Raw genomic sequence first — 14,762 nt, 5'->3', positions numbered from 1 at the left:
GCACTAGCTACTTGAAGTCAAAGTGATTCTTTAAAGCATATGTGGTTTATAGACTACAGCGGGATCTTTCTAGTTTGCTATATTAATAAAGAAACATTTTTATTTGTTTACACATACAGTAATATTGTATCTACTACATACTAAATAAAATGCATTATTTATTTGCATTTCCCTGTCTGATTTTCTGAAAAGGCTCATGAAATTTTAATGAAAGTGGTTAAAGCAACAGACTATGTATTAAAATTATATACAAAAAATGACCTTAAAAGAATACTATTAACATTGCAAAGTAAGGCGCTTAGGCTTGGAGAATGCCACAGCAGAGGTGTCCATCGTTCAGTTATCGCCCTCTGCACTCATTGTAATAGACTTTCACTTTATGTTCCAAACACATTATGACAATTTTATTTACAAAACTCCAGCTTCCTTCCTTCAGGAAAGATCTAAAAATATTTTCTTCCACATCTACAGCAATTACCCCTCTTATTCAACACACACTTTAATATCTGCTCTGACATCAGCATTAGCTGTCCTTCATGCATCTATCTCTGAAACACCTTAAAAAGTAGTAAGGTTTTTTTAATAAACACTAATGAGATCATTTTAAGAGAAATGTGTGCTATCTGTGTCTCAGAGACAATGAGCAAACAGAAGGATGAAGATCAATTCAGGTTCCCATTTTAAGATTCTCAGGGCCTGATTCCCCTGCCCTCCACTCCCTCTTCTGAATACTTAACCTCTTAGCACTCGCTGGGCTCACAGCGCTATCGCCACTGACTCTGGTTGCAGCCTGAATACATTCAGCACTTCTGCAAATCAGCACACGTGCAGGTCGGGCACCACCAAGGTGAAGAACACACTATCTCATTGCATGTGGTTTAAAGACACCTCCCTGCCCCCAGCAATTCTGAGGTACAGGCACAGCTAGAAAATAATTCAAGCAGCATTTAATGGCTAGAAAACAGAAAAAATGTCTCTCTTTCCCTGAGATCATCTACACTGCTAACATCACACCCTCCAATCAGAATATAGCAAACAGCTACACATCTTACAACTTCAACAATAAACGTGGCGAGGGTTGGGCTGTATACAACGTCCTTCGTTACCCTTAAGCAGATCCCTCTTGTGCTCCGAAACTAAAGTCTTTGGGAAGAATTAGGTCTTGGTTATGTGCATCTCAACATCAGCATGCACTAAAAGGGTCTGAGTTGCCATTGCAGACACCCTTACAGCTAGCATTTCCTACTTCAGACACCTTAAACCTTCAAACTTACATTCTTTTAATAGAGTTGGTATATTCAGTTTCCTAGGTGTGGAGGGTTTTAGGGTGGGGTTTTTTTTTCTTCGGTTTTGTTTTAAAGAAAAGCAGTTTTCTTTACTGCAATGCTGGCTGCCATCCTTTTCTTTCCCATGTGGTTTCTGCATCATTTTTCTTAGATCAGCACAAGCTAGTCTCCCTCTCTCAGTTATGTCACGCTTTCCCATAGGGCACCTTCTCACCTAGCCACATGCTCAATCTCCTTTTCCCCCCCATCCCCCTTTTCTAGTCGCCCCCCCCCCCCCCAGCTTGCTATCTTCCCAGCATCTAGCCATATATTCTTATCTTTTCCTCTCCTAAATAAAAACAAGTATCAGAGTTATTTTAGGAGACAGTAAAAGAACAACCTCTGTCAAAAAAGCAAATAAACCCCACGCTTCAATTGACACTTGAATAGAAAGTTTTACTTAAAATGGCTCCAATTTCACAGAATCTGTAATGGGATGTGTCACACATGACACTTAAGAGGTGATAACACAGTGACTACTGCACACTACACCCGTACTTCATACACAGAAAAGAAAAAGCAAACCATGAGCAAAGGAGACCAAAGGTTTTTCCTGAGACTTAATGATTTACCCATATTTTCTTCAGGATGACAGAAAAAGAATGATTGTTAGAAATAATTTTTCTCCTGTATGTTTTCTTTTTTTTAATGGATTTGCTCTTTTAATATAAACTCAGACTGAGAATTATTCTTTGTAGCTATTTTGTGATGTACATTTCAGTAATAACCAGTGAGTTATTTGATGCAACTGCTGACAAAATGTAGTCCAGAATGCTCATTCTTTTTCGTACCTTTAAAATTAAAACCAGTGAGCTATTTTTTAGAAAAGAATTAAACTCCAGAAGCTTCGATCGAACAATTTTGTCATTTTGTTTTCAGAATTAAGCATCTGAGCAGATTATAAAGCAATAAAAAAAGAGGCATCTGAATAACTACACTATATTGGATTTCTCCTTTATAACATCTCTGTTTGTCAACAGCAGTACTACAACTGGCAACAAAAAAACCCCAACCCCTTTTTTGAATACAGGAATTTATGCCAACTGCAGATAACAACAAAAATTGTAATTACATGAAAAACCCAAACAAATCAATGCCAGATCCTCTGCTCTGCTCCTATTCACAGAGAAGCCTGAAAACTGCCACAGCAAGTTAACTGAGGTTTTTGTTTGCAACCTTTGCAAGTGCAATCACCCTGCAGTAATGGATGCAAACTTCTAGTGCCAAGTTCTAGCTCTGCCCCTCTGTTTGCCAGGTCCTGACCATAGCACTGGAAGGGAACTGATCCCTATTTAAGCTTTCAGTGCAGCAAAGTCAGGGTCTTGCTGCTACACGGCACTAAGGAGACGATCATTCTGAAATTAGGCAAATTGTAGAATTAGGGTCTGCCTCTCTCCAGGGAGTTTGCTGCTTTGCCCCAAGCCCACTATTCACACTGGACGAAGTCTCCTTCCTAATCCCTTAGGAGTAAGCAGGGAAGGCAAGAGAAGAGGATGGTCTCCCAGAAAAACAAATCCACTAATACTGAAACATGCTTTGCAAGCAACTGTCTCCAGGACCTGACTGTGCCCTGCATGCTCTCCTGGCCATGGGGGACAGAGGGGAACCATAAGCAGAACAGTAGGCAGAAGGCTCTGCATGAACTAGTACCAGAATGGCCAAAAGAACTCAACAAAATAAAGATTATGTAGATATAACTGCATTAAGTCTGCTAATATCCTCAAAAATCTGGAGGTGAAACTTTCACATCACAGATTTTCTCCCCTCCCAGACAGATATCCAAATCCACAAAAGTTTCTTTTCAATTTAACAGTCAGCTTGAAGAGGAGGGAAGGATTAAAGAAAGGACTTTTACAACAGAAAATGAAGAACTAAAGTGGCAGGAATTGGATATAAAATAGCCTCAGTCTAGGTGTCAGACTACTTGGGGAAAAAAAAAATCAGCATTTAAATTTCTTTAAAGTAGCCCAAACGAACATGCCACATCAATAGGGAACTTCTGTGCATTCATAGGGTTAAGATATCAATCATTATGCTTATTACTTATAAACAAAATTAAACGCTTGGAAACTACATCAACCCATGCGAGACTACATTAAGGCCAATGGGAAATTTCATCTATCGAGACATTAGGCAGAAAAAAGGGTAAACACTAGAGAAGCTGATATGTTTTGAAAGGGCAGCATGGTGCCATCGCCTGAGGTAGGAGGAAAGTACCTGCTGGTAGTCAATGGTAAATTGAGGAAGTGCCTTCTACTCTTCTGTGAAATGCTTTCCATTTGAGTTGCCACTGGGAAGTATAGAAAAACTCTGCCACTCTGCTCTTAGGTCAGAAAAAAGCATTTCAGTAGGACTCTTAATTAGGGATGATATTCTGGGTACTTTTGGAGTGCTGTGTAGGTAAGTGCTAAGTAGCATTGCTGTATTGGAAGACTCACTAAAAATAACGCTGTTTCATGAGACACACAAATAGCAATGTAATTCTTTTCTTCAAAGCTAATTTCTGAACAGTATTGCTCTGCACAGCTTTTATTACGCAAAGATGTGTATTAATAAATAGAGCCAGCAACCCATTTTATATAATAAAACCTTATTTCAAATGTTATGGAAGACAAACACTGTGCAAGACACTATTCCAGAAGTGAGCTGGACTAGAAATATCAATTACTGGTAGCTACCTTCAAAATCCTTCTCATTGACATGACAACATGATGGGACTTCAAAATAAAAAATGGAGAAGAATCATTCAAAGTGGAGAATTATAAATGCTTCCCTGTCTATATTCAAGCCTCAGAAGGTAATGTAACTGGCAAATACATTGCATTACAAAATTAAACAATAAACCCCAACAAAACAATCAAAACCAAACAAACCCCCAAATGTTAAATCTTCTGCAGGGCTTTTGGTCAACTAGTTTAAAAAGTGTCCCCTTCCCCCTCTTCAGCCAGTAGCTCATTTTGTTCAGTGCTGCTCTTTCTCTGCCTCATACTTCATATTCCAAAATGTAAGTTAGAGGGCCAGATGTATTATCTGGGAAGTTTTCCAAATTCATTAACTCCTTGGCACCAATGACTTCAGGATAGCCACTGCCAGCACTGAATATTATGCCCAGCAAAAACCCAGCTCCTGGAGGGAAAGGATTAATAAAATGAGGCATTCGGAAGTGGCTGTTGGTCTCTTTGGTCACAACAAGCAACTAGAAGAACCACAGCAGCTGCCAACACTGATCACATCCAACTTTTCAGTACCTAGTACTCTGAAGGTCTTCCCTGAACATCTGCAGATCATTCACCACAAAGCTTGAAAAATGTGCAGATACTGCTTGAAGGAATACAAAACCAATAGTCAAAGAAAAGACTGGCGGGAAGGCTGTGACTCTGCAATTCTAACTACAGAGGGTGGTAAATGTTACCCAGGGGCGTTAGAATCACAACAGCACTTTCATCTCAATTGTAGAAGACGCAGTCTGGGGCAACTCATTTTGCTTTCTGAAATGGATGCAGTCTGGCTGTCATCAGCTAAAGGGCTGATGACTGAAGCGCCTTACAAGGCCCTAGAAATGCAGGAGATCCGATAGATCCACTGGCTGTTTCCAGCTTTCTTCTTAGGGCCAAGGAGGGAGTTCCATGAAGGAAACCAGCGTACTATCAGTCACGCAGGCACTTTCATGAGCCATCTGTTCAGGCACCATCACCAGAGAGGCCCTCTGATGTAAAGATCAACACACAGCAAGAGGTCCCCAACATTTTAAACATTAAACTTGTTTTGCTAGCTGTTGTGCCTTGCTTTGAATCTCCACAGTTTCAATAAAAAGCACACCAAATTCTCCACATTCTTCAAACTTAAAACTTATTGTTTCTTATTCTTTGATTAGGTTTAATGCCAGCTTTCTTGTTGTTTGACATTTTGCTGTCTCCAATCACTTCAAATTTAGTAACGATTCTTACTGGGCACGATCTTCCAGGATCCAGAGACACCAAGATCTCAAGTCCTAATAACAACTTCTGCAGAACTGCAGTATCTATTACCCTGTGTGAAATTCTGCATTAACAGGGTTACGCTGCTGCTGCTTTCAGAGAAAGCTTGATTTCTGCCTGATATACCACTCCTCATATAGACACATCCACCATATTTACAAGTTCTCCTACCCTCATGTCAGAAACAACCTGGAATATGAGGCAGCAGGAAGCTCCAACTCAAAACGGAAACTTTCAGCAGAGACATGAAATGTGGCAGGCTCAGCACAGTCACGGGGAAAAAAGTATCACCAGGTCTCAGGAAGCGAATGCGTGCCCCAAACAGCCTACAACTGATAACTCATGCCAGCATCACACCATTTACTAGAGAGAGTATTTCAGCTTGCAACAGACTTCTGCAGGCATACCCCCCCTTCAGCCCACTGCAAGCTGACACAGACAATGTATTTACAAGAGAAAGATGACCACTTATTTCAAATACTAGCAGGCCTTATGGTAAGTGGATGCATTTATTATAACTATTAAAAGTCTGCACTTCATTTCATACTACTTAAACGTTCTGGGGTTTTTAATACTCTCCTGACTTGCTTCACTGAATTCTGCACAGAAGAATATTCAGCAATACTGACTGGGGGGAGAAATAGCAACTATGAAGTGTGAACATCAGAACACTCTCCCAAGCCTCAGTTAATATAACAATATGCCCAGAATCACTTCAGGAAATTAAAGAGGGGAAAAAAAGGGTAGAAGAAATATGAATGTATGAGTATCTTGGATGGAAAAAATTCTTCTGTGTGGGACTTTTTTTCTTCCTAGTCACTTCTACTTCTTTATCATAAGGGAGCTGTAACGTTGGGTAACTGTTGAACATGACATTTCCGAGGTCACATTAAACAAATCTCCTGCTTCTTTCTCTGCTCCCGGAGCAATCTGCCCCCCAAGGAAACAGACTGTTGGTTTGCAATCCCTGGATGTCAACAATTCATACTGGTAATGCATAATTCCCATATTGCTGAGATGCGATGGAAAAGTAGTAAATCCTTCACCTCTATTGTTTATTTTTGAAGACTGCAGTTTGGATATCTGCCAGACCAGGCCTTCTCCTCTGAGAAAAAGACCATCATTATTGCCATACAGACTTTCCACTCCAAGTTTACCCACGCATAAAAATGAAGCATTCTTGACAGCCAGAATCACTCTCCAGCATCTTGCTCTAATAAACTTATTGTCACAGCTTTAGCAGGCATTTCCCTTCCTGTGCATTCACCAGAGAATCACAGAATACCAAGTTGGAAGGGACCTCAAGGATCACCTGGTCCCACCTTTAAGAGCACTCTGTATAGTTCCTATCTGCAGGAACTCTTATGTTTCATTTCATGTGAGTCATATTGAAGTATCTATCTTTGGTACACTTTTAGGGCACAAGGTTCCTTCACAGAGAAGTCCAAGTCGTTCAGGACTTTCAGGTAGATGTATATGCGCTTTTGTTCTTAAAGTGGGAACGTGGAAAGGGCTTTGCTGTTGAAACTAGGGTTGTTTTACTACACTTTCGTAGTACAGGAAATGAACATTTGCTGGGTGAGACAGAGTGAAATAAAAGCTTCTGCTCAACTTATGCTTTTACAGGGTCATTTGTTCTCTGGTTCAGCAGCTTTCTGTGATCAGCTGGATCGAAAGAAACCCTACCCAGTTCCTGTGGTTCTTAAGGAAAATTGTCCTCCTTTCCATCTGAGCTGCCTGTTCACTCCATCCAGCACTTAGGAAAGCTTCTCCCTGCTTGTCAGGCTCAGTTGCTCCCAAGGACTGCTCAATCTTCTCTCACTCCTTAGGACAGGACCAGACCCAGAGTGTAGCAGCCGTAACAAAGCTAAAAGATAGCTATAGCCCTTTAACAGCAAGTAACATCACACAGTCAAAAATACACAAGACCAAGTTTCAATTGCCATTAAACAAACCCCTCAGTCATTTTCAGTTTAGTCTTCAGGACAAGAAACAGAGACTCAAACTTGCTCCCCACTTGCTTTCTTTCAACACAAAGACATCTCTGAAGATCTGCAAATCTTCTTTCATCCATGCTTTCTCCCTCAGATGTGTCTGTCTACCCCCTCTCCACCCCAGTCAACTTCCTCCAGCTCAGGCTGATCCCAGGATCAAAACCTGCCAGTTACAAAATAATTCTTCTCTTCTCCTGAACTTCCTTTTTTTGCTCCCTTGGCTAAACCAGAATAGTACTATTCTTTTTTGTAGAATTATTTTTTTCTGTGAGGTTAGGTCCCAACAACAGCTCATCACAGAATTATAAGAATAATAATGCTGGCATAGAGAGAAAGGTGGCAGAAATATGTGGCTAGGCATTTATGAACACAAAGGTATCATGGGATCCTCTTCAGGAGACAGGAAAACATTAAATCAGCTATGCTATGTTATAAAACCTCAATCACAGACCCTTGAATATGCATCCACGCTGCAGCTGGTCTATGTTCAACTCTGCTCTAGATCCTAAATCTCACAGAAGAACGTTGAGGGAAGTGGGTTTCTCCTGCCAGTTTGTTATTGTTCTCAGCAGATCAGCTCTATTCACTTTAATGACTGTAGTTCAAAGAAAGATCAATGGGCACTGGTCTGCCATATCTTAATACAATGCACGCTAAGATTCAGTCACAGAACACAAAGAATTCATAAAATCAAAGTGAATACGCAATTTAAGAGAAGATTCTTGCAATTCAAGGATGAGACAGCAGGGATGCTCTTCTTCAGTTTCCAGAGCTTCATTGCCATTTTTTATTCCCTGCTCCTGCCATCGGGGAAGTAATTTTATCCATGGCAAGTAAAATAGTCTTAAATTTAAAAAAAAAAAAAAAGTAAAAAAATCAATGTAAGTTTGGCATTTGAATTTAATAAAGATATGGTTTGACAGGGCAGAAGGTGATTTAATAGACAGCTGCCTCTGAAAGCCACAGTTCTTGTGTCCATCCACTTGCCGAGTTTCCCTTCTACTGCCATGAAACCTGACTCTCTCAAATGAGTGGTTCAAGGAGATAAGCCCAGCACTATTCACTTCTGCCTTTCTTGTTTCAGTTTTTGGCTGGCTTAGCGCTCTCAACCATCTCACCAGCTAAGCTGTGGGACTGGAGTAAAAGAAGTAATGGGAATCAGGCAGCTGTGGGTAGGAGGCATGGTGACTAAGACTGCCTCTTTCGGCAGCAGCAAGCTTTCAGATCAACATCATAACATCAAACCGCACCCTCAAGTGAGGGATTTTTTTATCAACAGATGATGTTCTCAAGACGTAACAAAAAAGGGGTCATGACAATCATCATCACCACACAGCTAATAAAGTCTTCAAAAAGAAGGAAAAAAGCTGTCAAAGGAATAGTTACAGCTGGTGAGTTACTGGGAGCATAAAATGATTCTTCTCAGAGTAAAAATGAGAGCTTGTTTCCCTCCATAGAGAAGAACCATCTACCTAGGTTATCTGTGAGCTGTTTATCAGCCACATAGGCCTGGCAGGCAAGGGGGACTGTAAAGACTGCTAGGCCTGGCATTCAGAAGAGATTTTGACCAACAAACTGCTTTTCATTCCAAATCAACAAAACAGCAAGTTCTGTTAATTTAGAGTAATTGTCTGAAGCACAGAAACTGAGAAGTGTCCAGCCTTCCTTTTCCTGAGTCAGTAAAAAAAAAAAATCAAACTTTTTATGTAGAAATACATAAGATTTGATCAGGGGGGCTGGGGCGGGAGAAGAGATTGCTGTACCACTCCCATTTTTAATAGCCTCTTAAAAATAGTATCTGGAATGTCCACTTTGTGTTTCTCTTGCTCAAAAAAAACCCCAAACAAACCCCAAAACAAAAAAACCCAACCCAAAAAAACCTTGGAGTTCTAATTTTGTCTTCATCTTGTTTCAATACACTTTCCTATCTCTGACAGGTTAAAATACATGAAGTTCCAACAGACAAATGAAAGTTTTTCCAACTGAACATTCATACTTTATATTTAGCACTCTAAATGCTACATGAAATTAAAAGAGCATTTTTCTCAACACTAATTCTTAAGAGTCAGCTCATGAAAGTTGGAGGTTCAGGATTTATTCCTACAGAATTGCAGACTTTGACCATTAAGACAAGAAAAAAATCCTGCAGTTCAATATTGTGCTGTTCTGTCCCACAGGCTTGGTCACAGCATAATTTTGGTTCTTGTGCAACTAGGCAGTGTTGAACAAGTTCCCTCCCCACTCCCAGCTCTAAACAATGTAGGTGGTTAGAACAAACTGTAACATGGAAACCATTATACATACAAAAAACCCCCAAACTTAAAAAATAAAGTCCAATAAAAAAAAGGTAGTAAAGCCATACTGGCATAGAGTACTAAGTGAATTAATGTATCATCCTAGTTTCACTAAACAAGCAGTGTTTGAAGAAAAAAGTAAGAGTAGGCAGAGATTCAATGAAAGCTAAACATTTTCACTTTCGGACTAGGAATCCTTGTAAACACCAACAAAATAATAGATTCAGTGTAACATCTTTGACTTTAGAGCTTACCAAATATAAGTATCAAAGAAAATGTTAATTCTCTAAGTGACCTGCAGGAAAAAGGAATCTTATTTTTTGTTTCTTGGCTTCATGAGCCAATACAGATTCTCAGATGACAACAATTTATTTGGAACTATATGGTCAAAGGAACACTTTGTTTGGATGATGATGATGATGATAATACCACCACCATGAGGAAAAGAATCATCCAGGGAGAGAACACCAAAGTGAAGGTAACAGTACAAGAATGAAAATCTCACAAAAATATTCCCAGCAATAAAGCATCAAACTTAACCCATAATTTAATGATTCAAAGCTTAAAGAGGCAAGGTTTATGGGTAATATGGTGTACTGAAGCATCATAGAAAAATACTTGCATTTGGTTTTGTGTCAAAGTGAAATAGCACTGAGCACCGCAATGGCTGAATTAAGGGAAAAATCATGTCGCACAGCTTCCAGTGCCGCCACAGTTTGCTTGCTTCCAGTACCCAAGCCCACATACGTAGGTACGTTGGTATTGCTAAGGTATACTGCAGTATACCTGCAAAGGCGGCAATTCCTCCTCACACTTGCAAGAATGATTGACACAGCCAAGTATTACACTCTTATTATCAAAGAGAAATAAAATGAACTAAGATCAACCTTCTTCTCTCACAAATGCAAAGACAAGTGTCAGATTCTTCATGCCACATGCTTTCAGTTAGATAGTGGTGAGGTCCTCGTTTGGACAGGCACTTCACTGGCATACACCAGGCAGCTCACCCATTTACATGAGTCTTTTCACCTGTGGATCTATTTGCTACACAAATCCTTATGAACTCAGTACTAAACCCCAATGCCCCCTTTGAAAAGCTCAGCTTTAATGACATCCACAGCAGTGAGAAGGCTTGTTCAATAAAATTATGAGATCTGGCATGAGGCGAGGAGAACACCACTTCCCTATGCACCTCTTCAACACAATTGTGTCACCTGCAAATCAAAAGCAAAACAGAAGCCAAACTTTCTACAATGGCACCAGTGTCAAACAAGCCTAGCAGAATCCACTGAGCTTCTGTAGTCTTTCCTAACCCCACTATTAATCCCAACAAAATCCTTGATTAAAATAAAGCCTTTTGTGCTACATTAAGGATGCATAAACCATTGGATTTTGCTAGTATTCCAATATCTCAATCTTTGCACGAATCCTCTAGTTAAAAAAACAAAACCAAAACACACCAACAGAAAGTTCTCCAGTTTTGTCTGCCCTTTCAAGTCTGAACTCAAATTGCAGCAATAAGCTTAGCCTAGCCATTATTCACACTTTACCAGAACAAACACACTGCATTCTGCCTGCACCAGACCCTACTTCATCCCTGCAAAAAACGAAGCTGGAGTTCTTAAAATCATAAGTTATGTTTATATTTCCAAATTTAGCAGTGGCTAGGCACACCTGAGTTTACTAGAATGTAATCATCTACACTACAAAAGCATTACAAACAGCTCTTCTGCTTTCACAAACACTTACTAGAAATGGTTCAGAAGTTAGGATATACCAGGCACAGCTTCCACAGGCAACCTGTAGCCATCTTATAATAGAGGCTCAGAGCACAGATGGGGATCATCTGTGTCACTCAACTTTAAAGCCAAAGAGGACATTCAGCTTACAGTTGTAGAGATGCAACCTTAGCATCTCATAGACTTACTTCACCTAGCAATGCAACCATGGCTTTTGCAATAGGCTGGAGAGCCTTTCCTGAAGGTAATGATGAAGCTTAATCTGTTGCACTTTCCATAATCTATTCCAGCGGGGTCGTACAAAAATCTACCAAGAAGCCTAACTTTTCCACTGCAATTTTAATCCTCATCCTAGCCTTAACAAAACCTCAGTAACATTTATTTAATACAGAATACATCCTAGTATTAAAGGATGCAGAGATACGCCAAGACCTTTAACCAACCATATTCCAAACTATCTCCAGTCCCAATTTGAATCCTAGTTTAACCACAACTCAGTTACCCATATATGAAGCAGTACAGACTGAAGGTCTACCAGACGTGTTGGCATGCAGACCTTATCAAAGCCATCAAAGCCCTGACCTTGCAGGATTTAGCTGTACACCTTCCTCTTCAAGCTTTCTTTCCCAGAACACCAATCATAGCCAACAGTAACCTGGTAAGTGCACTGTCAGCAAAATTAACATTAAGGGGCAAAACTTGTCCAGAAGCATCCTTCACACTATCCCAATGGGCCTTTTCCTACTCAGGTCCTAACCCCCTATCTCTTGCCATACAGCATTATTCAGATTCAGCTTGGTAACAGGGCTAATCCATAGCCCAGTCACATGTTCCTCGCATAGCAGCCAGCAAGAAAATAAGATCTTCAACTCATCTTGTCTCAAAACTGTCTTGAAACATAACCCCAGCCAAAACCATGGTCTAGTGACATTAAAATAAAAATAGGAAAGCTTTTTTGCCCATTTTGCTAATTAATATGTCAGAGCTCATAAAGACTCATCAGCTTTTCTTCAGCACTGCATCATCTGAAACAGCTGTGTCAGCAGAGACCTCGGCAGACAGTCAATACATACTAAAAGTGTTCTTAGTAGTAAATCAGAACACAGGAAAAGAATTTCAGAAAAAAAATAAAAATAGCTGCAATGAATTCAGGACTCAATTTCAGTATTTGATATAAACTGGATTATATTTGATGCACAAAAGTCTTGCATCTTGTTATGAAGGGTATCCTTCCTAGCTGTCCTGGAATCACTTTCCTAAAAGGCCAAGAGTTCATGAAAAACTGAGCTAAAGTTTCCTGATTTTTCATATCTTTGTGATTTTTCAGGGATCTTCTCTGCTTTACAATAGAGGGACCGCTTGTCTGTTTCTCATCCTCATCGGTGGAGTTGAGTTTAGAGCACACAGACTCACCACTGGTGAGCACACGGGAAGCTTACAGAGGACAAAATCCTCCTTAGAAGATTCAGAGAGGACGCTTCACACACACGCACTCTGAACCCTGCTCTTCTCCAGAAAGGGCCGAGTAGGCTGCATCAATACAGCACTCCAGTGCTTTTGTCAATGGCATTGTGGAAAACATTCGCAACATTAAGAACACCTGTAAGCACTGCAGGAGTCTTCCATCCAGCAGGATGAAGGACAGACCAGCTATGAGAACCAGAATTCACAGATGCATTTCCATGAGGGTGAAATACAGGAATAAGTCTCCAGTCATCTTCCCACAGAACATGTTTACAAGCTCAGGATGTGTCCAGACATGCTTCTAAAAATCAAATCTATTTTTTTAAGAGGAGGAAAAAAAAAAGGGACCTACTGTTTGTGGGTGCAATATATAAAAAGACAGAAAGATGGGGCTACAGCTACAGATCCTTTTAATGCCTTGGTCTTCTGCAGAATTGTGATAACGCTTTTTCATAAGAATATCTACTACTAACTCCTGCTGCTGCTGTTACATGTAATATGCAAGGGATACAGTACCTATACCAAATGCTGAGACTAAATGCTTGAAGAGCCACTGCCCCAGAAGGAACAGAAAGGATATTTCCCTAGACAGAATTACCCAACTGCGTATTTCATAGAACAAGTCATGTTGAAGTAGAGAAGGGATAATTGCATTGATTGTTAGAAGGTGATAATTAATTCTGTAGAGAAATATGTTTAATTTCCTGAAGTCTAGAATAGGATGGAAACTCTTCGTTCTGTAATGAGAAAATAACGGTGTTTTGCTCCCAGCGCAAGAAGCTGCAATGTCTCCCCTTAGTGTGTTCTTAAAAAAAGGTACCTATAGGAAGGCAGCACAATGAACAATATTAAAACAAGTGTTATGTGATGTGACTGGATGCCAGCAAAATGCATATATAATTCCAAAAGGCATACACTAAAAAGGGGAGAAACATTTTTCAACAGTAATTGAACAGTATTTAAAGCGGATGGAACCAAGAAAAATCATTTACACTCCAAACTTCTCAGAAGTTAGCTAGCTCCTTAAGGGAAAAAAAAAGAAACATCCTATAGGATCTGTGCATCTATTCCTTAGGTGATCTGTTGACCACTGATTTCAGCCTAGGAAAAAAAGATCTTAGGTACATGCAAGAGGTCTATGAAGTTCAATGAGCATGGGTCCACATTTTCATATAAAATTTCCAGGTGTCTTCAAACAAAAAAAATTTCAAAGCCACTGTTTTCAAGAATCTGGAGAAGTGTGCAGAAGAAAGATCAAATACTGCTAAAAGTGATATTATAAAGCTTAATGTCCCTCTACCAACAGATTGCTGGAGAGTTATGATCTCACCAGGTTTCCTTCCAATATTCTTTGATAGCAGTGAATTCCACTGATCTTCGGAAAACTGCATGATGTTGCAATGTTTGTAGTAATTTTTCTGCACAGGAAAAAAACTCAAGGGAAACACCCCTAGCTTCTTCAAGTTGACAAGATCATTTCTTTGAAGCTTTCACATTTCCAAAACAAAAAGTTGAAAGAATTTTTTCTCCCCAGGAATGATAATATTCAAGACATATGAACTACCCCTTGATTCAGAAAGAGAACAAGTTCACAGACTTAGGAAAGATGCCAGAAAAATTTAAAAAGAATTTGTCTACTAAGTTCAGGAAAAGGTCTTCAGATAAGGAAAATCCACACCAGAGAACTGAAGGACACCCAGTTGCACAGAGAAGGAATACCATAAACAATCAGGAATCTCATAGCTGACCTTCTTCTTCACATGAATTCAGCTTTTTAGTTCTATCAAAGGAGCAGAAAAAGGTAATGTGCAATCATGCTACTACAAAGGGGCAGCCTGAAACTTCAGGGTTTTCTAACACCGGGAGAGATTGCTGAATAACTTGAGTTTTCTAGAAAGTTTAAGGTTTCTCATGTCAGCTTATCCATGGCCTGTGAAAAATTACAGTCTCATGTGACATTTCCTCGAAA

The 14,762-nt window shown here is 39.8% G+C and overlaps 1 protein-coding gene across 3 annotated transcripts in view; it reads right to left on the bottom strand.

The window, feature by feature from the left end:
* PARD3B (par-3 family cell polarity regulator beta) overlaps positions 1-14,762 on the bottom strand; it is a 423,913-nt gene that overhangs the window by 160,062 nt on the left and 249,089 nt on the right. The gene's annotated exons all lie outside the window — the stretch shown is intronic.

The sequence above is a fragment of the Grus americana genome, chromosome 6, assembly GCF_028858705.1.
Source record: "Grus americana isolate bGruAme1 chromosome 6, bGruAme1.mat, whole genome shotgun sequence".
Lineage (NCBI taxonomy): Eukaryota > Metazoa > Chordata > Aves > Gruiformes > Gruidae > Grus > Grus americana.
This window is presented reverse-complemented; position numbering and strand designations above follow the sequence as displayed.